General features: G+C 38.2%; 1 long non-coding RNA gene across 1 annotated transcript in view; it reads left to right on the top strand.

The window, feature by feature from the left end:
* Positions 1-19376, top strand: part of LOC110354079 (uncharacterized) — an 80531-nt gene extending 61155 nt beyond the window's left edge. The window contains exon 3 of the long non-coding RNA XR_002405535.4: positions 12108-19376. This is a non-coding gene — a long non-coding RNA (uncharacterized lncRNA). The remainder of the gene's footprint in view (positions 1-12107) is intronic.
* The last annotated feature ends 924 nt before the right edge of the window (positions 19377-20300 follow it).

Genomic DNA, 20300 nt, shown 5'->3' with positions numbered 1-20300 from the left:
GGAAAAGCTTTGTTAGCTACCTACTAGTGATCTGTTTGGACAACTTCACCTTACAGAAGATCAAAATGATGTCCCCTTTCCCTTGGCATATGGTTTATCTCTCTTTCAGCTCTTCATAAAACCCAGGAGGGTTTGGGCACTGTTGCTGTTGTTGTTAGGTCCCTCTAAAAACAGCGGTTCAAAACTCAAGTGCTGTAAGAAATGTTGTATTTTATAAGCACAATGAGAAACAGGACAATAAGTTATCAGAGGAAAAGTATCTAAATACCAGACAAGGAAACAGTATTTTAATCTGTCTTCAGCTGATGATTTCTTTGTGCCCTGGAGGAGTGTCACATATTCTGACTGTCTTTGCTTCCACATCTTAGCTGCTCAGTAAGAAGATAATGATCTCAAAGCTTGATGTATGAATTAAAAAGTTAATGACAATTAATGTGTTGGTAAGGTCAAATAGCAGTTTTGTTTAAGAAGAAAGTGATCATGAGCATGAGTGAGTCTTTTCCTGATGAAAAGCTGATTTAAAGAAAACAGTTTTATTCAAGAAAAGAAAAAAAAAAAGCCTTTTGGTCAAATCAGAGTGTTGAAAAGATAGGAAGCCTATTACTGAAAAAGAAACCTCTGGCTTAGAAATGCAGATGTATGATTCTCTGGTAAAAAGCAAAACTGTGTTTGTAAATATTTGTAAATATTTGCACCAAGCCCCAAATCTACTCAAACACAGATCCTGTCCAGTCTCAGAAAATAGGTCAAGTTTATAAATGTACTAGCTAGCATACATACAAGCATTACCACACGCAATGCTTCACTGCTAAATGCATAAGGTGGGCTGGCTGACGGTGAGACGCTTCTCACTGACGGATGACATATTCATTAAATCCATCCACATTTGTAACAGCTTGATGGTAATGGCCTCATTTGGGTTTCTTTTCTGAAAATAAACCAAACAAAAACAAAAACAAAAACAAAAACAATCATCCCATCATCCTCACTGGGATCTATAATTCCCCAGTAACTAGATTTCCAAAAATCTTGAAGTAATAAAAAAAATAAAATAAAAAAAAAAAAGAGGGGAAGGGGAAGGGGAAGGGGAAGGGGAAGGGGAAGGGGAAGGGGAAGGGGAAGGGGAAGGGGAAGGGGAAGGGGAAGGGGAAGGGGAAGGGGAAGGGGAAGGGGAAGGGGAAGGGGAAGGGGAAGGGGAAGGGGAAGGGGAAGGGGAAGGGGAAGGGGAAGGGGAAGGGGAAGGGGAAGGGGAAGGGGAAGGGGAAGGGGAAGGGGAAGGGGAAGGGGAAGGGGAAGGGGAAGGGGAAGGGGAAGGGGAAGGGGAAGGGGAAGGGGAAGGGGAAGGGGAAGGGGAAGGGGAAGGGGAAGGGGAAGGGGAAGGGGAAGGGGAAGGGGAAGGGGAAGGGGAAGGGGAAGGGGAAGGGGAAGGGGAAGGGGAAGGGGAAGGGGAAGGGGAAGGGAAGGGAAGGGAAGGGAAGGGAAGGGAAGGGAAGGGAAGGGAAGGGAAGGGAAGGGAAGGGAAGGGAAGGGAAGGGAAGGGAAGGGAAGGGAAGGGAAGGGAAGGGAAGGGAAGGGAAGGGAAGGGAAGGGAAGGGAAGGGAAGGGAAGGGAAGGGAAGGGAAGGGAAGGGAAGGAAAGGAAAGGAAAGGAAAGGAAAGGAAAGGAAAGGAAAGGAAAGGAAAGGAAAGGAAAGGAAAGGAAAGGAAAGGAAAGGAAAGGAAAGGAAAGGAAAGGAAAGGAAAGGAAAGGAAAGGAAAGGAAAGGAAAGGAAAGGAAAGGAAAGGAAAGGAAAGGAAAGGAAAGGAAAGGAAAGGAAAGGAAAGGAAAGGAAAGGAAAGGAAAGGAAAGGAAAGGAAAAAGAAATTTCAGGAAATGATATTTTGGATTGAAATATTTATATGCAAGCAGCTGAAGTAAATGTATGTGCAAAACACTAAAGATGCAAGTTAGTCTAGTGTACGCTGGGGAGAGGCTCAGAAGCGGGAGCTGGAGGAAGCTGTGCACTGCTCCACTCCCTGGCTGCAGTGCCACAATGCCTGCCTTCCATTAAACTGTCCTCCTGGTGGGGTGGGAATTCTTGTGTTCCTAAACCACTCATGGACAATTCATAAGCATAATGGAAATTAAATTCGTTGAATTTAATATGTGCTGTAAATTAAGCAATTGTCTCTAGCATGTTCTCTAAAAGCTTTGTCCATTCAATTTCAAATGATTCCAATGACAGATACATGGATATAACTTCTGATTTCCTCTGGCCCTCAGGATGCTAATATCTGAATACTTTACCATCTGTAGCATATTTATTCTTACAAGACCACTGTGATGTAGTGAGGGACTATTAAATCCATTTTAGGGATGAGGAATAAGAGCCAGAACAATGCTGTGATCAAATAGGTGATCTGGGCTTGAGTAGGGTATGAATTGCAGCCTTCCTGATCATAAACTAAATCCTTAATTACTTCATTCTCACCCCCAGTGCAGTCTTTGCTGGGAGTTTTTCAAGCTGAGAAATTCTGTTGAGTTGGCAAAAATTCTGTGAAAAAGATTGATCGATTTATTTATTTGTTTATTTGTTTATTTATTTATAAGAGTCTATAGGGTTTTTTCCTATAATGGAAGATTGGAAGGAGCTGGAGAATGAATGATACTGGGAATAGGTTTACAATCATAATGTGTTGCTAACTTTCGTAATATCAGTGAGGTAAAAATTCAGGGGTGGCCTCATGGAAGGAAGGGACAGTAGACTTTCCTTGTACCAATGGTCAAAAAATCCACAGGAGTTACATGTTTCACTTTTTGGATCAGATCAAAGTCGAGCATGCTAGATGGCTATTACCCAGCACAGTCTACTTTCCTTGTAAGAGCTTCAGATAGAGTTGTTTTTTAAGCCTGACTTGTAATTCTGCCTTTTCTGCCCCTTTCTGCCGTTTGTTCTCCTCAGAGTGTGTAGACCTGAAACACAGTTTTTATCTAGGCTTTTATCTAGGCACTAGATCAAATTACACATATCCAATCTGCTGTCCATTGCTGTTACCTTTCATTTTGCTAATTTCCAGACATTCTAGATTTTATTTTATTTTATGTTATTTTATGTTATTTTATTTTATTTTATTTATTTTATTTTATTTTATTTTATTTTATTTTATTTTATTTTATTTTATTTTATTTTATTTTATTTTTAAATCAGGCTAAATCAGAGTTTAATACACCCAACCCATATTCCTCACCTCTCCTTGTGGACTTTATTATTACTCCTGGCTTCCTGCATTTTTACTTCCTGCATGTTTACTTCACCTCCCTGCTTTCTGTCATCTGCAATCTTAATTGCTGTAGTTTTAATATCCTCTTCTAGTGAATCAATATTGACATGCAATGAGACTAATCCCTATGACAATGCATTAATAATTCACCAGCAGCTTGACCTATTGCCATTAACTGTTACCCTTTTTTTATAACCCTCCAGTTAGTGAATGCTCTACTCATGTGCTTACTCACTTCCGAGTCAATGTACATTAATTTTCCAAGTTTTCAAGAAGCAACAAAGAAGTTCCTTTCTTATATCTGGCTAGATATACCCTAAATACAATGTCATAGGAATAATTTTCATGGACTTCCATGCTGAATTATGTATCAATAAACTGAGGATGCTATGATCCATCTATCTCTCCCTAACTATTCTCAGATGGCCCTTTTCATTTTACAGTAATGCTTTGCAGCAAGAGTATATGATCAGGCTTCAAAGTGCCCATTGTATCAAATGAGCCTCTTATGGGGAGTGCTGTTAACCCACAGCAAATAGACAATTTACAAGGGAAAAGCAAAACAAAACAAAACAAAACTTTAATCTATTTCCAATGAGTTTGCAACTAGTAAAGGAGAACATACACAGTCAATTACTATGGCTCAGATGACTTATGACAACTTAATTGTACTTTTGAGATCAAGGGTGCTAATTCTGTGCTGTAAATGCATTTGCTTTGATATTTACAGTATCAACACCCACATATATACACATACCATTGAAACCAAATATAACACTAGTTTTGCCACTGCCAGCTTTTCTATTGCACTGAATGACACCCTGACTCAGATTTGGATGTGGTAAAATTTAACCTGGACATAATGCCTTTTTGATTGAATTGCATCAGATGGAAGAGTTAAGATTGTCCAGTAGTTTAGGAGAAAATGTGAGCATTTTTGAAGAGGGCTTTTAGTCACTAAAAGCCCTTAAATTGGTAACTTTCTTTCTTTCTTCTTTTTGTTTGCCCTTGCTGCTTTAAGTACTGTTTCTGAGAAAAGGCAAAACAAAGTCATGAGAAATGAAAATGAAATACTTATATCCCTATTGCTGATTCATATATTTACAAGAAATCTTTTAATCACGTTGACCAAATACAAATGCTAATAATTAGATCTGGCCTCCCTAAATATTCCCATTATTGTTTCCAATGAAACCATTTTTCTTAACTTCCCTTCCTCAAAAAGCTGTTATTCCTGGCATGGTATGGTTTACCCTAGTCTTCTCCAGCAGTGACTACATTTCAGTGGTGGGTGAAGAATGATTTTTATATGTAGTCTGTAAAACTCTTTGGGATCTGTCATGATGAAAGGTGCTCTGTGTACAACACTATTATTAACTTATTATATTTCATCAGGTTATTCTATTTCACATCATGTCACTCCACCGAAAAACCCTTGCCAAAAAAAAAAAAAAAAAAAGCAGTGCAATATCATCAATTGAGAAAACAGACGCCTTCAAAAGGCAATGTAGCATGCAGATAGCATGGAATTCCCCAGGAGTTCAGGCTGGCATTGCTATAGCGTGGGACATCTGCAATTTCAGCATGCATTATGTGTAAAACTCTTATTTTCTAATGTACCGTGGGATGAAGAATAAGAACTGAATTATATTGTTCAGTATGCTTAATATATCAATATATGAATTAATATATCTTCAGAACTACTGGAAATGATAATTTATATTTTATTAGTTTATGCAGATGGATGTAATTTGGCAAATTCTGAAACAGTTTGTTAAGCTTTTTAGCAGTCTTAATAAAAAACATCTGAGTCTTCTTAAACGGAAAGCTTCTATTCAATTGCTCATTATTTTAAGAGATAAAATGAAACCATTTGTTATTTCCATTTATTTTGCTGGACAGTCAGTGTTTATTAGCTTTATTAATCCACCTTTTTTCTAGCTAGTTCTTTGTAATGCTGTATATTGTGCCATGTAGTCTTTGTCAAATTTATACAAGGCTGTTTCAGCTAAAGAATAAATGCAGTGAAGATCAAACTTGGGTTTGAATGGTTTTTGATAAGACTTCTGATGGTGACTCCTGAAATCCCAATCAAATTCTACAAGCTCTGATAGCTTTTTATATGTATTCAAACATAGCTCATTTTAAAGAAGGAAACTAGATCCAAGTGAACAAGATCAAATGGCTTGGAGTAAGAAAATAACACCAACACTTTATTACTTGTCTTGCACATCTTCACACAAACAGAGAAGTACTAGTGTGATTAATTTATTGTATTCCCAAAACCTCATAAATCTACAGGCTTTCTGTGACAAAATAATGAAGAATTTTGTTTTGAAGGTTGTAGTTAGTATTCTAGCTAAGCGAGTTTCCTTTCCTTAAGGCTGTTGTGGACTTGTTCCAAGCCCTAAGCAAGAGGCTTCACCAGAAGAAGACAGGACTCTTCTTATTGTCTCAGGAGCCACCTCCTGCTCTGGCCATTTTGGTGATCTGAGGAGGCAGTGGTTTCACCAGGTCTCTGCCTCCTAAAGTGCATTTCCTGGGACGCTGGAGAGCACAGCATGCTGTTCCCTCTTTGCCTTGCACATCTACGCTTTCCAAACTATCACATGACCCTAAATTATTAACTGAAAGGAACGCTGGTCAATATGGATCAGATTCTTTGGTAAATCATGCTGTTTGGGGCACAGGGGAGTTAAAAACGAATGAAGGTGATCCTTCTTTGCACATTTCTAGTTCTGGACTGTACTTCGTACAACTTAAAACAGTCCTCAAACTGCTCAAAACTATGTAAGACTCAAGCACTTCTTTATAAGGTTCTTTATGGGCAAAGAAGCAGCTAGTAAATGCACTGTGGCCATAACCTCTGCAACTGCTGACTCCTTATCTGTGGTTCATCACCTCTGTTGGGATAAGAGCAGTACACAGTTAAAGCTGTTAATGCTGCTGTATGCTTATGAGGCGGGTTGCATTCTCTTTACAGCTCTTCTGTAAATGCATAATTATGCACTGTTAAAATAGAAATAAAAGACGATGCTAAAATAACATATACATTTAATTAAAAAAAAATAAAGGTTTCTGATTTCAGCAACTGAGACAGCTAGACCGTAATATTTTTACCACACTTCTGTTAAAATCACATAGGGTATTATTCTCAGCCCCCTGTGGCTGTAAGCACAATGGGTGGACTGAGCATTCACTCTGCATATGCTACTTGGCTTTAAGTCAGACTTCTTAACAGTATCTCAGTGGCATTTCCCCGGGCCAATTTCTTTTGTTGTGCTTTTCTTTTACAGCAAAATTAAAAAAATAAAATATATATATATGTCACTGAAGAACCACATGAGAAACAGTTTTAAAATTGTGACATATCCTTCATCTCTGTAGAAATGTCCCCAGTGTTTCATCTTAATGAAAATATTGTAGGGCCGTAATGAAATGTAACTTATAAGAAAAGGCAAGCAAAAACTCAGGAAAAATGTACTTACTATTATTGAGTGAAGTCTGTTGAACTCCATTATTTCACTCTGTTTGAAATGACTGATGAAAGAGAAGAAAAACAGCAAATGTAAAGCAGCGAGGAAGAAGGTTAGGAATCTCCAGCAGGAGACAGAGGGGAGCGCTGGGCAGAGGATGCTGAATAGTCACCTGCCTTGATGCCTTGTATGCTGGCAATAAGAGTGATTTTAGGACATCTGCCCACTCATGCCCAGTAAAAAAAAATACCATGAGCCACTTTACTTTCCAGAAGTTGGATTAAGCTAATCCACTGTAAACCTTGCAAATTGCACTGACTGCAATCTTTTTGGTAAGAATTTGTGCTCTACTACTATTTTGCAGATCTGCCATTAAGAATTAACAATTATTTTTCCCGTAAATCAAACAAATCTGCCTGCTACTGAAAACAATAATAAATGTAATTGACTAGCAAACACAGTATATATAGGTAATAATAAAATGAACACATCTCATACATTAATATGTATAGAGACTCTTTTAGACCTTGACTCTTCTCTTGGCTTAAGATTTGACTATTCCAATCTATTTCCTATATAGTTTTAATCTTCAGTTAGTGGTTAGAAGTGTTTTGTTTGTTTGTTTGTTTGTTTTTATGAAAATTACATGTTTTTTTATGGGTCAAGAAAAAGGCCTTAGGAAAATGTTGGGATGGAAAGGAGGGGGAAGTGCTCTGAATGTTGATGGAGAATTAATTCAGAACTCAATTCTTCCAGGCCTTTAATGATGTTTTCTTTCTGGAAAGACATTAGAGTTATTTCACTGATGTGACCCTTATGGCACTGAGGACAATGCTTTGATTTTCTTTTTTTTTTCATTACTATGCTTTCTGTTTTATCTTTTTTTATTTGTTATATTTAGATGTCTCTGTTATATATCAGATGTGATGTTTAAACTGCTGTAATTAGCAGCATTTTTTCTTTCTCACATTTAGTTTATTAATGTTGTTACTCGCATTAGACTGTCTAAATATTTTGAGAACTCTTCAGGGATTGATAGAAGGCAATTAATATCAACTGTTGATATTCTCTTTTCTTTTTTTTCCCGTGCTCACAAGATCTTATCTTTAATCTAGATTAAAGAGATGAGAGAAGGGAAAGAATTCAAGTCATTTGGATCAAGATTCAGAATCTAAATGCCTTCAAAGATGTGCTTGGCTGTTTTGGTTTAGCCTTCTGCAGTGACAGGGACCATCTGAGGACTTTGGATTTGGATCCAGGTTTGGATTCTTTGAAAATAAGCCTCTCACAGAGGCAAAGATAAACACAAAAACTTACACACCAGTTTAGACTGGACCGGGCTCACCTCTGGTTGCATGTTTATAAAATTAATCTGGTATCATAGCAAGGTTAACACTAGAATGATTGTAGACAAAAAATAGATGGTCAGAGACAAACTAAGAAACCTGTATGGAAAACCTCTAACAGAAAACTAAACAGTACTGCTAGATCCTGCTCCCTCTTCTACTACCTAGTCTGATACATAAGATCAGGACAGCAATTTAATAACATTTTAGGGATGAAGCAAAACATCTCCTAGAAAACATTGAAATTTTGTATGGTAAAAGATGCTTTCCTACATCTAAGGAGATTAATGGTGCCCCTGAATTTAGGCTCAGCAGTTAAAAGGAATGCATCAAGTCCAGCAAACATGCATGTGCACAAAAGCTTCAGAAAGACAGGCAGAGTCCCATACCACTGCAGGTCTTGCTTTCCCACAGACTGAGGTCTTTTCTCCCTAGAAATGTAGGCAACACCTGATAAAGCTGACAGCTACTGGAAGCTCTCTGATCCCAGGAGTGTGGGAGGCCAGTGAGATGCACCCGGTACTGACTGACAGACACTATTGACAAAATGACAGCCAGGTATGTGATATGGAAATAGTGAACCAAGAGAGGAAAAAGGAATTCCTGCAGAATCCAGGAAAACACAATTGCTGCAATTCTCATTTCCATTTTAGTTTATTCCTTCTTTGTAGCTTCTTCATGCTTCACCTTTTCTGTACTATCAAGACAGTTTCTCTTGTGGTGTTGGGAGGTGGTAGGGTCAAATCCAAACAACAAAAATAAGGTTGTTACATGGACTAGTTTGTGACTAGGGTTGGCCTTGTTAGCTTTTATGCTTTGGCTGGTTTCATCTCACCTAACCCTAGGCAGCTGGCTAGGTACCTTAATTAGGAAAGTATTCATTGTTAGCTCCCTCTTGAAAGAGAAAAGGGAAAATCTTTCCAAACTGTTATTCAGCTCACCCCTAAATCCCCTGCTGAAAATGTCTCTCTTTCTTAACAGACTATTAAGGTAGCCTAGGGCAAATATGCTCCTCACTTAAGTCCCTCAGTTAGACTATGTGAATCAGGCCTTTGCCTTCAGATTATGTCACACAAACCTTAACTCAACATGCATAAAACTGAGTAAGAATGAGAGGAAAAAGTGGAGACCTGCAGGCAAGAAAGTGATGTAGCGGAATCCTGTGTGACACTTTTGTTCAGCCAGTAGCATTGTGCATGTAGTTGCATGAGCTGGCACCATGCTATTGCATGTTGGGACATATGGTAACCAGAGACGCCACAGTGCTGCTCAGCGCTACAGGCAAAAAACGTGCTGGTCTTTGTTTCTTACATCCCCAGAGATTCAGCCAGTGAGAAATAAATCCTGAGAGGCCTGAAAGAAACTCACAAAAATCAGTCAAATAGTGGAACCAGGTCTCCTACTCTATTTTTTGAGGAAGATAAAAAAATAAGGACATTTTCTGTTGTTTGCAACCTAATGGGCTTGAGAATAAATCTGTGTAGGAAGAGCCCTGAATGTTGGGATAGTTCCAGCTGTGGATCAGCATTTTGTGGTCCAAGCCCAATACCTGGACAAAAAGCAAAAATCTAGACCGTGCCTCAGCAGAAGAAAAACATGAACTTGCTGTTTTCCCTGTCTCAGGGCTGATGGCAAATATTTAATACTGCTTACCACGTGAAACTGCAGTAAAATCAGCCAGCACAAAGAAGTATTTTGGCTTCCAGGCTATTAAGAAACGATGACCTGGTTCTGATCTCAAGAATATATAGATCAGTATTAACCCCATTCAAGACAATGATGTTTGACAGCTATAAAGACAGTTTTTGTGAAAAAAAATCTACCTTCTATTATTGGTGACCAAAATTATTAATTTCTTACCAATTTCATAAGAAAAGTGTCCCACTTTTAAAATACACATTTAATTTGTAAAAAATCTCTACCTCTGTCTTTTTCTCCTCTACAGCCAGCTATATTACTTTACTGATTAACAAGGGTTCAGCAATGGGCTGCAAGTCTGAGGAAATAATAAATATGTGGTCCTGAGCACAGGGATCCATGGAGAACTAAATCACAGAACTTGGAAGAGACCTTGAAGATCACCCAGTTCCAACTACCCTGCCACCTCCCACAGGTTGCCCAAAGCCCCATCCAGCCTGGCCTTGAACACTTCCAGGGATGGGGCATCCACAGCTTCTCTGGGCAGCCAGGGTCCCATCACCCTCTGAGTGAAGAACTGAAGTGTATGAATTGAAGAAATGAGCACTTTCTGTGTTAGTCCTGAAAATGATAGATGCATAGGAGAGTCTACATTGCAGAAGACCTCTGGTCATAGAATCATAGAATCACTTAGGTTGGAAGAGACCTTTGAGGTCATCAAGTCCAGCCAACAACCTCACACCACCAAATTCACTGCTGAAACATACCTAAGTGCCACACCCACATTTCTTGAACACCTCCAAGGATGGTGACTTTACCATCTCCCTTGGCAGCCTGTTCCAATGCCTAACCAGTCTCTCCATAAAGCAATTTGTCCTAACACCCAATCTAATTCTTCCTGAAGCAACTTAATGTCATTACATCACATCTCATCATCCAGTCTGAGCACCTGCTTAAAGCAGAACAACCTTCAGTGTCAGGTCAGTCTGCTCAGTGTCCTGCTCAATGAAATTTTGAATCCCTTCTAGGATGTAGACTCCATCTTCATTCTGGGCAACCTGTTCTAGTGCTTGGCTAATGCTGTTGTGAAAATTAGTCTTTATTTACTATCTTCAGTGGGTAATTCCAAGAGTGCTTATGGGGGAATGTAATGAATATGGCTCTAACTGTCCACTTATCTTGAAATGACTTGACGAAGACAGCACTTTTTGCTTCGGAGGTTCAGTGCTTCCCCACACTTCTCCCCACCCCTCTCCCTCCCCCCAAATAAAAAAGTTCAGCCTAAACATTTCCTGGAAGAGATGGAAAAGTAAGAACTTCTTATCTATCTATCTATCTATCTATTTTTAATGGAAACTTTAAAAAAAAATGTAATGGAATTATTCTTCTCCAATTTACCCCTTGAGAAAATTGTTCTTGGAAAAGTAGCCTCTGCAGAAACTGGTAGAGCTAGAAATTCTGGATATGACACAGCAAGATTAAAATACAAGGGGAAGATAACAGAGCTGCTAAGATTTTTGTTTTATTTGAAAAAATCTGTTGCAGAGTAACCTGCAGTTTTGTGTTTTACACTCAGCATTGTGTATTGGAATTAGGACAACAAACATTAAAAGAGACGTCACTGCCATCCATGATGTGTTGAAATTCTGGGAATATTTACTCAAAACAACTACACTGCTGGCAGTTCATTCTGTTTCAAGGTTGAAAAAGTTTCCATGTTTCAAAAACAACAAGGAAAATAAATGATTATTTTAACAGGTCCTGGCTGCAGAGACTCAGAATCACAGAATCACAGAACATCCTGAGTTGGAAGGCACCAACAAGGATCATTGAGTCCAACTCCTGACTCTGCACGGGACCACCCAAAAATCAGACCATGTGTCTGAGAGTGTTGTCCAAATGCTTCTTGAGCTCCAGCAGCTCAGTGCCGTGACCGCTGCCCTGGGGAGCCTGTCCCAGTGCCCGACCACCCTCTGGGTGCAGAACTTTTCCCTAACCCCCAGCCTGACCCTCCCCTGTCCCAGCTCCATGTCATTCCCTCAGGTCCTGTCGCTGTCCTCAGAGAGCAGAGCTGAGTGCCTGCCCTTCCAACTTGTGATTAGATCATTTCATTGTCAGGGTCAGTTTAAATCAATTCTGCCATTGATCCCTGTTTCCTGAGAGTGTTTACGGCAACTATTCTGCTCTTTCCCTGTGATTAAATGTAATAGTGATCGAATGGCCAATACATGCCAATAGTTAAAGGGAAGTGGTATGAGAATTACCCAGCTACAAATTTTGCCCAGCAAAGGCACTGAACTTGACATAATTGCAAAAGGTGTTGCATCATATTTTAAAAGTTTACTATTTTCCTGTCATATGCTCAGCAAATTTCTCTGTCCCATCAGAGGGCTTCTGGACACCAAGGACTGCTCAGTGAAATGATGCTGGGATGCTCCATGGTCATCTTCACCTGCAGGGAAGGCAAGTGAATTTCTAAGGGATTCATGGATGATGTGTGTGAGTACTGGGAAAGTTCTGCAGCAGATATTAGTGGTGGGTAGATCTCCGCAACTCTCTGTCCAAATTAATAGAATGATGTCATGCTTATGTTTTCTCTGCAGAAATATATACATTTCATTTAATTCTGTGGCCAAATGTGTCTCACTGATTGCTGTTTTTTTGTTTGTTTGTTTGTTTCCCTTTTTCTTTGTTTCTTTGTTTTGTTTTGTTTTGTTTTTTTGTTTTTTTTTACAACACATCTTCATATTATACCCTCTGTGGATGCTAGCAGAAGGCTGTATTGCTTGTGACCCCCTGAAAGAAGGCCATGTCCTCTTTCTACCTTGACACATTTTTATGCTTTAAACATACGGTGATCTAACATGGTTTAGTCTGCATGGCAATGTACAGTGCCATTGTACAGTGTACAATGTACAAAATCCAGACTGTTTTTGAACAGAATACTTATGAGCATAATTTCATGTATTTTTATCATATTTGAAGTAGCAAATATGAAGTACCCTCTTAGGGCAGCAACATTATGAAAAGTCTCACGTGCTTGGAAATACTTCAAATGCACTACATTTGAACAGAATATGCTTCCTACAGAATTAAGTAAAATCTCTTCTTGACAATTTACATTATTTTTTTCCTTTACATAAATTCTGTAAGTTAAAGGTGAGATACTTTTTCTCCACATTTAGTAAACTGTAGCAATGGGTCTGAAGCCCCAGTAGTCTGATTTTAACAATAAAACATCTTTGACAGCAGTCAAGATAGCGCTGAAGAAGTTCCAAGATGTAGAAACAGGGGTGATGCAGTCTATGAGAAACATATTCTGCTTTTCCATCCCAGGTCATACTTTCTGAAAGTGCTACTGTATCTCACTCATGTGCAGGCACTGTGTGGCTGAGCTGCATACAGTCCTTTCAAATATAGATCTTGCGGATCTACTGAATTTGCAAATATGAATTTTCTTTGAGTGTTGCCCTATTCTCTATTTTACTCTAGCCTCCTATAAAGAGATGAAGGATCTACAGTTGGAAGAGGCATAAAGCCAGACCTCTATTCAGTAACATGCAATGTCACGGTGAAAATTCTTGGTAGTTTGCTTGTATAGATGAAGTGATGCTGTAATTTGCATCAAATACAAAATGAATTAAGCTTTATATTTTCTCTGCCTCCACTGCATCACAGAGAGGGGATTCTACAGATGTAAAAAGCTAAAACAGGCACACAGGAGGCAAAACCAATATTGTGACTGGTCAGCAATTACTTGAAGTTAATTCTGATCCTGTCACCTTTGGTTTCAAAATCTCTGAGATCCCAGGAGAGTTTACAACACCAGGATCACCATGTATCCAGAGAGTCAAAAATGGACAAGACAGTAGAAAAAAAGCCCAAACCACAATTCCTCACTTGCACTCTATCCCTTCTTCCACATAAGCTGTATTGTAAAACTAACAATGTTGCTGCATTGAAGATTTTTGAATATGTGAAGTCTTATTCTTGCTGGAGAGAAAAAGCATGGTATTAAGCAACAATTTATTTATTATTTATGCTTTTTTTTTTTTTTTCCAAAAAGAAATCACAAACAGCTTCATCCTCTCTCTGTTCAAGTCCAAGGGAAAGAGCCCAATCAAAATCTCAAATCTACTATAGACTTGTTAGCTACAGGCTGCCACTAACCATGATAATTTACATGTGGATGAAAGTGTGTATTGTTTGATTTTAGTTATAAAGAGGATAAAACTGGACATGGCCAGTTTTAAATTGGACTGACGCCAGAGATATGACACTGAGATAGGAGTTCAGGATGAGCGGACTGAAAAATCGGCCTTTTCCCTCAGTCCTGTGAAGACTTCCCATGACGCTTTTACCAAAGGAATAGTAGCAACAGAAGCACTGAAGAAAAGAATGATTACCTTGGGGTCACTGAAGGAGGCCATGTAGCTTTTGAGCCCATATTAGATTTGTTACAGATCACATTCATTTCCCAGGTCAGAGATCTGAGTTGTGAGCCCAAAGGAAATTCCATATCAATTTCTACTTTGGAGAGTTTACTTTTACAGTGGGAGCTTTATGCCAGATTAGTTGAGTAATCCATAGGCCCTTGGTTAATGGTAGGAGGTTACTTGATATTCTAGAGGTTTCTCTTCATAACTTCAAATATAATTTCTTTAGCTACACAAGTCACTTGATTTTTAATTGGAAAAGTGACTCATTTGAGTTTTTAATTTGAAAAAAAAATAAATAAATCACAGAATTTACACTTCTTTATTCTCAAAATATAGGACAACTTTACTTCAAAGGCACCACCCCTAGATGTGCTCACAATCACAGCCTGTGTCTGGGGGTTCCAGTACCCTGACTCTTATTATTGTAGCTCAGCTTATGATGTGCATGAACAGAAGATAAAATGCACTCAATTTCAGTAACTCGCACCTTCATTTGTTTGACATCAGCATGCTCTTTATGCACAAATTTCAAACTTCTATTTTTTTTGATTTAGCATTGAGAGAACAATTTCATTCTGTTATTCGATTAAAAAAAAATCTGAAATCTGGGTTCACATTTCTGTTCTTAAATTTATGAATGACTAACAAAAGACTTTATCAGTGTGAGTTTCTACTTACATATCATTGTTATATTGGCAACCCTTAGTCAGTAGTCCCACAAATAGTTTATTTTGGCATGAACCCCACACTGCTGCTGAAACAAACAATCCCACCTTCCCACTACTTGTTCCCACCCATACCTTCTCTCTTGAGTTGGCATCAATGTCTACACAGCTGCATGGTGAACAGATATGCTTTCTTTGCAAAGTATTTCTTGGCTGGGACTAGAGGGCTTTCAGCAGTTACTACATTTGATGGTGACGCTGGCAGCACTAGCTGAAAGTGCTTACGGGATGAGAAATGCTATGCATGCACAAACTGCAGTAGCAAATGCTTTCAATAGCCTTTTAATACAAGGTTAGAAATTATTAGAGTCAAGTTAATTGGACTGTATCCCCTCATTATCAAAAAAAGTGCTTATCACTACCTACCTATGTGCAATACTTCAAGAGCATTGTGAATTTTGACAAGATCTGTAAGCACAAATTCTTCCAACGAAACTGTAGATGTCCTCACAACAGAAAACACATAAAACTCTGTGAAACTCAAGCCTATAGATACCAAACTTCATGTATTAAGCAGACATGGTGTGCTTCAAACTTTCCAGCTATTTTTATTTCTCAGTGTTTAGGTATATAGGCTTAGAGGAAGGGACAGGACTACTCATAGGATTAGCTATAAATTCTGATCAGTCAGGAAAACCTGAACTTCAGTAGTGGTATTACGCCGAGTGTCCTGTTTAAGCAAAGATACATTTCTGTATTTTACTCAATACTTAATAACTTTCATCACCACTTTCCATTTGTATCAGTACTGCATAATATAATGGAGGGACATTTGTTCTCTAAAAAGATTTGCAAGTCCTAGATCCCTATAAAGTTGCTGTGCAACAGTACAGCAGCATATGGTTCTCTCCAGTCAATGAAAGGCTGTTGAAGAAGGAATCACTGCTGTCTTACCTTCTGAGCAAACTACAGTTGGGAACACGAATGCCTAGGTCCTGCTGCTGCCTAGGAAAAGAGGTAACAGTTCCCTGGTTTTGGCTATATAGTGAAAGCTGAAAGATAAAAATTGAAGAGTCCAGTAGAAGTCCAGGTTAAGAAAGGGAAGACCAGAAATATGCTGAGGCTGGAATGTGGTGGTGGAAAAATAATTGGAAGATCTGCCCAAATTAAAAATAAATAATAATAATAATAATTCTGCTCAAGTATAATTTATACTGACAAGGTTTACATGAGAGCTGGAAAAAAAATTGCCATAAGTGCACTATGTCTTTACCAAACTGCACTGTTTTTACCAAATATATCATTATCTCCATGGTAGAGATATCTGTTAAGTCATCTGAGTTAATCCAACAACAACATTTTAGTGCTTCTGGCCATGGAAGGATTATTCTTTTAATATGCAGGGGGTTGTTTGTTTGTTGTGTGTGTCTGTTTTTGTTTTGCTTTTCTTATTTTTAAAATTTTAATACTATTGAATAGTATTATTCCAAATATATCACTGCAAAAGCGGAAACCTTTCAGAAAACTTTATGGCTTGTATCATGCAAATGTTGTGTTAACATGTTTGGATTCAGTTTGTGAAATATTTGCAACAATTTACTCCATTTGTAATTTTGAAGTGCAAAAGAAGAGAAACTCTAGGGATGCAGAAAGATCCATGTTCTCACCACGCATCTAAAGAGAGTGTTGCAGAGGGAAAGACCACACAAGACCTCTCTAGTTATTGCTGTATCTATTTTAAAAAGTCATCATTTCTCCATATAAGGACTCATGTTGTATGTTCAAAGACTGCATTTTGTATTCACAAATGTATAACAAAGCATCTGGATCACTCATCTACTTCATTGCTTTTTTATTATTTTTCTTAGAATGTCATTGATAAAGTGCTGAGCAGGTCCAGGAGGTCCCAGAAGCCTGAGTGGTCATATTTCTAGTTGGCCATGCGGTCCAGAGCATAGCAAGCGGCAACGAGACAGAAAAAGTTAGATATCTAATCTAGTCACAGAGTGAAGCTTCCTCCTGAAGCTCCACAGCTGTCTCTAGACAGCATGGTATGAGAATTAACTGGTGGGAAAGACCTGAACTGCCTCTGTCTCTTCATTAGCTATGGAAGATGCCTAGGCCACAAGTTAGCCTAACACTTGGACTGGTAAATTTAGGCAAAAGGACTCCCACTTTGTTTTTGTGACAGACCTCAGATAAGAAGCTAGTCAAAGAAATTTCAGGTACTGTAGCAGGTTTTGCCACCACTCTGTGCTGCTACTTCAGTTTACAGCCTTATTAACCCTTATCTTAGTTCTTCTAGTTCCTGCAATGCCCTCAAAATCTCCCCTGAGAAGTCAATGTCACTTTGGCTCACAAGGCTTTGTGACTCATATGCAGCAAACAGTGTCTGGCACACATCAGCATCATAATTTCTCTCAGTTGTCAATATTCCTGCATTGCTTAGGACACCAACAGTCTCAGGGTTTTACTGGGTGAGAAAGCCACATTTCCTGCATTGTTTCTGTTGTCTCAAAGTGCATGCTGAAATCTCAGGTTGCCTGTTATGCATGATTAGCTTTTTCATCTTCTCTCAGGACATGAAAAATTTATTTCCTCCTATATTATCAGCTGTGTTGAACTAAATTGATGTCTAGTCTACTTTAAAATCAGTTGTCCAGCGATTTTAGAAATCTTCCTGGGTCCCTGGGTTTGTTCTGTTAAACTGAAATCACTCTAATAATGTGACACAACAGTGCATGGCCATCCTTTTGCTTCAGCTTGGAGGTACTGTTAACAGAAACTTCACTGCATGTTCTTCATATGCTGAACATGTGCAGTGCAATGGTTTCAAACTCAACTGCATAGGCTCTCATCTTTAATTGATTTCAGCTGTAACATTCATAAAAAAGCTTACCCTAGTCAATCAAGGCACAAGACATAAGGATTTTCATTGGTGAATATATATTCACCTAATTTGGTGATCTAGATAGCTCAACGAGTACTTTATGGATCAACCAGAATTTCTTTTATTATAATACTTAATGACTACTGATTAGTTCCCCTTAAAAGTAATTTAGAAGGAAAAAAAAAAAAAAGGCAATGCAGTAAGACAATCAAACAACTCTCTTTCCACTCCTCCCTTCCCCTGATACACAATTATCACTCAGAGAGATACCAAAAATACTTGCTGGGGGCTATAACAAACAAACCTCCATTAATCATCTCTTGTACTTTTCTTGTTAATATCTGAAGAAAGGAAATAATTGCTTAGAGTAGGTCTGGTGCCAAAACAACATCTCAAAATACATGCTTGTATACATATACACCTCCAGATGTTCTGGCATGAAACTAATTTATATTTAGTGGCTATGAAACTCTTGCACGGAGACTTTTCTTCCTCAGTCTGTAGGTGATGCAGAGAGGAATCTCATAAATCGTAAGTTCTTCTTCCTTCCCCAAAATGTCTCTTGAGGATTATGGACCTCAAGAATATATGTAAATTTTTCAAGACTAAATTACTGTGCTAAAGGGAAGATATTGTCCTTCCAGATTACCATTTTTTCTTAGTAAAACTAACCTAAGGATTCTTTAAGTCACCTTTCTCCATCAGCATATCCAGCAAATTAACATCTTCACAATTGTTTTATCTCCAATCCAACATGCAAGTTTGTTCTCATGCTATGAAACATGTTTCTGTCTAAGCATCCGCTTTGAGGCAAGGACTGAGGATAGTCCTCAGCACAACACCTTTTCTGAATTCTCCAACGCTTTGACTTCCTGTTGGGGATGCAAATATTTTCCTATATTCTCCAATTCCAGAGATCTATACCATGGTATTTCTAATTTTCAAATAACAGTATTTTGTTCCCCTGTCACCAGAAAAGTACTCACAAGACGAAGATTAGCCCAGCGAGCCTGATTTCCCCAGACTACCCCAAGAGTCAATGGTGAAACAGGTTTTACCAGGGTCAAGCAAGATAATTTAATTCAGCTCTTCTGAATGATTGTTTAGAAAAATGCAGGGGGTTTCACTGCACAGAGTCTAGGGAGATCAATCCTACCAGGTTAAGACAGTTTTTTTGAATGCCTTCCAAAGTGTTTTGGAAATTCCTGTCAAGCTTTTCTGTCCTTTAAAATGCTATGCAGTTGATTTCAAAGAAAAACATCCTCTGCATTACCTCACGTTGTGTGTAGTCATCTCTATCAAACAACCCTGCAGTCTGCTTGGTGTAACCTTCCCTATTTAATGAATACATCATTACATCCTCCTCAAAGCGTGCAGTCTGCTGGCCTGCTGAATAATGTATCATGCCTGTACAGTTCTGATTGCCTGGCACTTTGGGAGCTGGAGAGGAAACCTGATGGTTCACATTCTGTGTTTACGTTGGTGAATGTTCTTGGAGTTCAACTGGGAAAGGAAGTGGGCAGTATTGGTCCTGAATCCTCAGATCCTCAGTCTAACCCAGAGTAATTGCTCTTTGCCTTTTTTTTTTTTTTTTTTTTTAAGATTGTATAACTTCCACAAATGGAATGGGTGTTGTCTGCATATTTCTGTGGATTTAATAAAAATGCGGCTAAAAACTCTGGATTTTTGTTCTCTTTTCAAGGTTAAGAAATAATAAACATTACAAATTTTAATAAGTTCACTAATGTCATCATGCAGCCAGGTTAAAAAAGGATTTTAATTTTATTTCAAAAAATACCTTAACATTCACCCATCTCTATGTGAATAAAAGTTTTTTTCCTTTTTTTTTTTTTTTGTTTGTTTGTTTGTTTTAATTTTAAGATTTCTGCTGTATGTAGAATGTGGGGAAAACCGAAAACATTTTTGCCCTAAGAATTGAAAAAGAATAAAACAAAATTTGGGAATCATAATGTTTAAGATTACAATCTTTTCTCTAGCTCTGTTAAGCACAAAGATGCAGTGACAATTGATTGACATGTTTGTTACAGAACCAGATTACACATTGATCTGAGAATAAGATGTCAGCTGGTGCCCTCATGTGGACATGTGTGCTTTTATGTATAAGACAAAACAAAGCAATAGGAACTTTAGTCTTGGTTTTGCACATAGAATTTGTACAATCTTTAGGACAGAATTTTTGCATGCAAAATTTGGACAATCTTTAAGATAGGCTTTTATTATTTGCTTGAGATGTGGGCGATCTTGTGTAGCTGTAAACAGAATTCCTGAGCTGGATGCCAGAATATAGCATGGCTCAATTGAAGTTTGAAATACAAAATTCAACTCATTCTTAACCACACAGCCACAATCTCTCTCTCTCCCTCATAAACTATTGATTCACATTAAAAAGTAAATGTAATCAAGCGACTAAGCAACTGGCTTTCAGAACTAATTACACATTTTTCTAGGGTTTGGAAAAAAATCACCAGAATATAATATTTTATGAAAAAAAATGCATTTAAAAAAAAAAAAAAAAGCATTCCAGATGTCAACTAGAACAGAGATGAATTGAATATACATAGTGCA

This window comes from Anas platyrhynchos, chromosome Z (assembly GCF_047663525.1).
Source record: "Anas platyrhynchos isolate ZD024472 breed Pekin duck chromosome Z, IASCAAS_PekinDuck_T2T, whole genome shotgun sequence".
Taxonomy (NCBI): Eukaryota; Metazoa; Chordata; class Aves; order Anseriformes; family Anatidae; genus Anas; species Anas platyrhynchos.
This window is presented reverse-complemented; position numbering and strand designations above follow the sequence as displayed.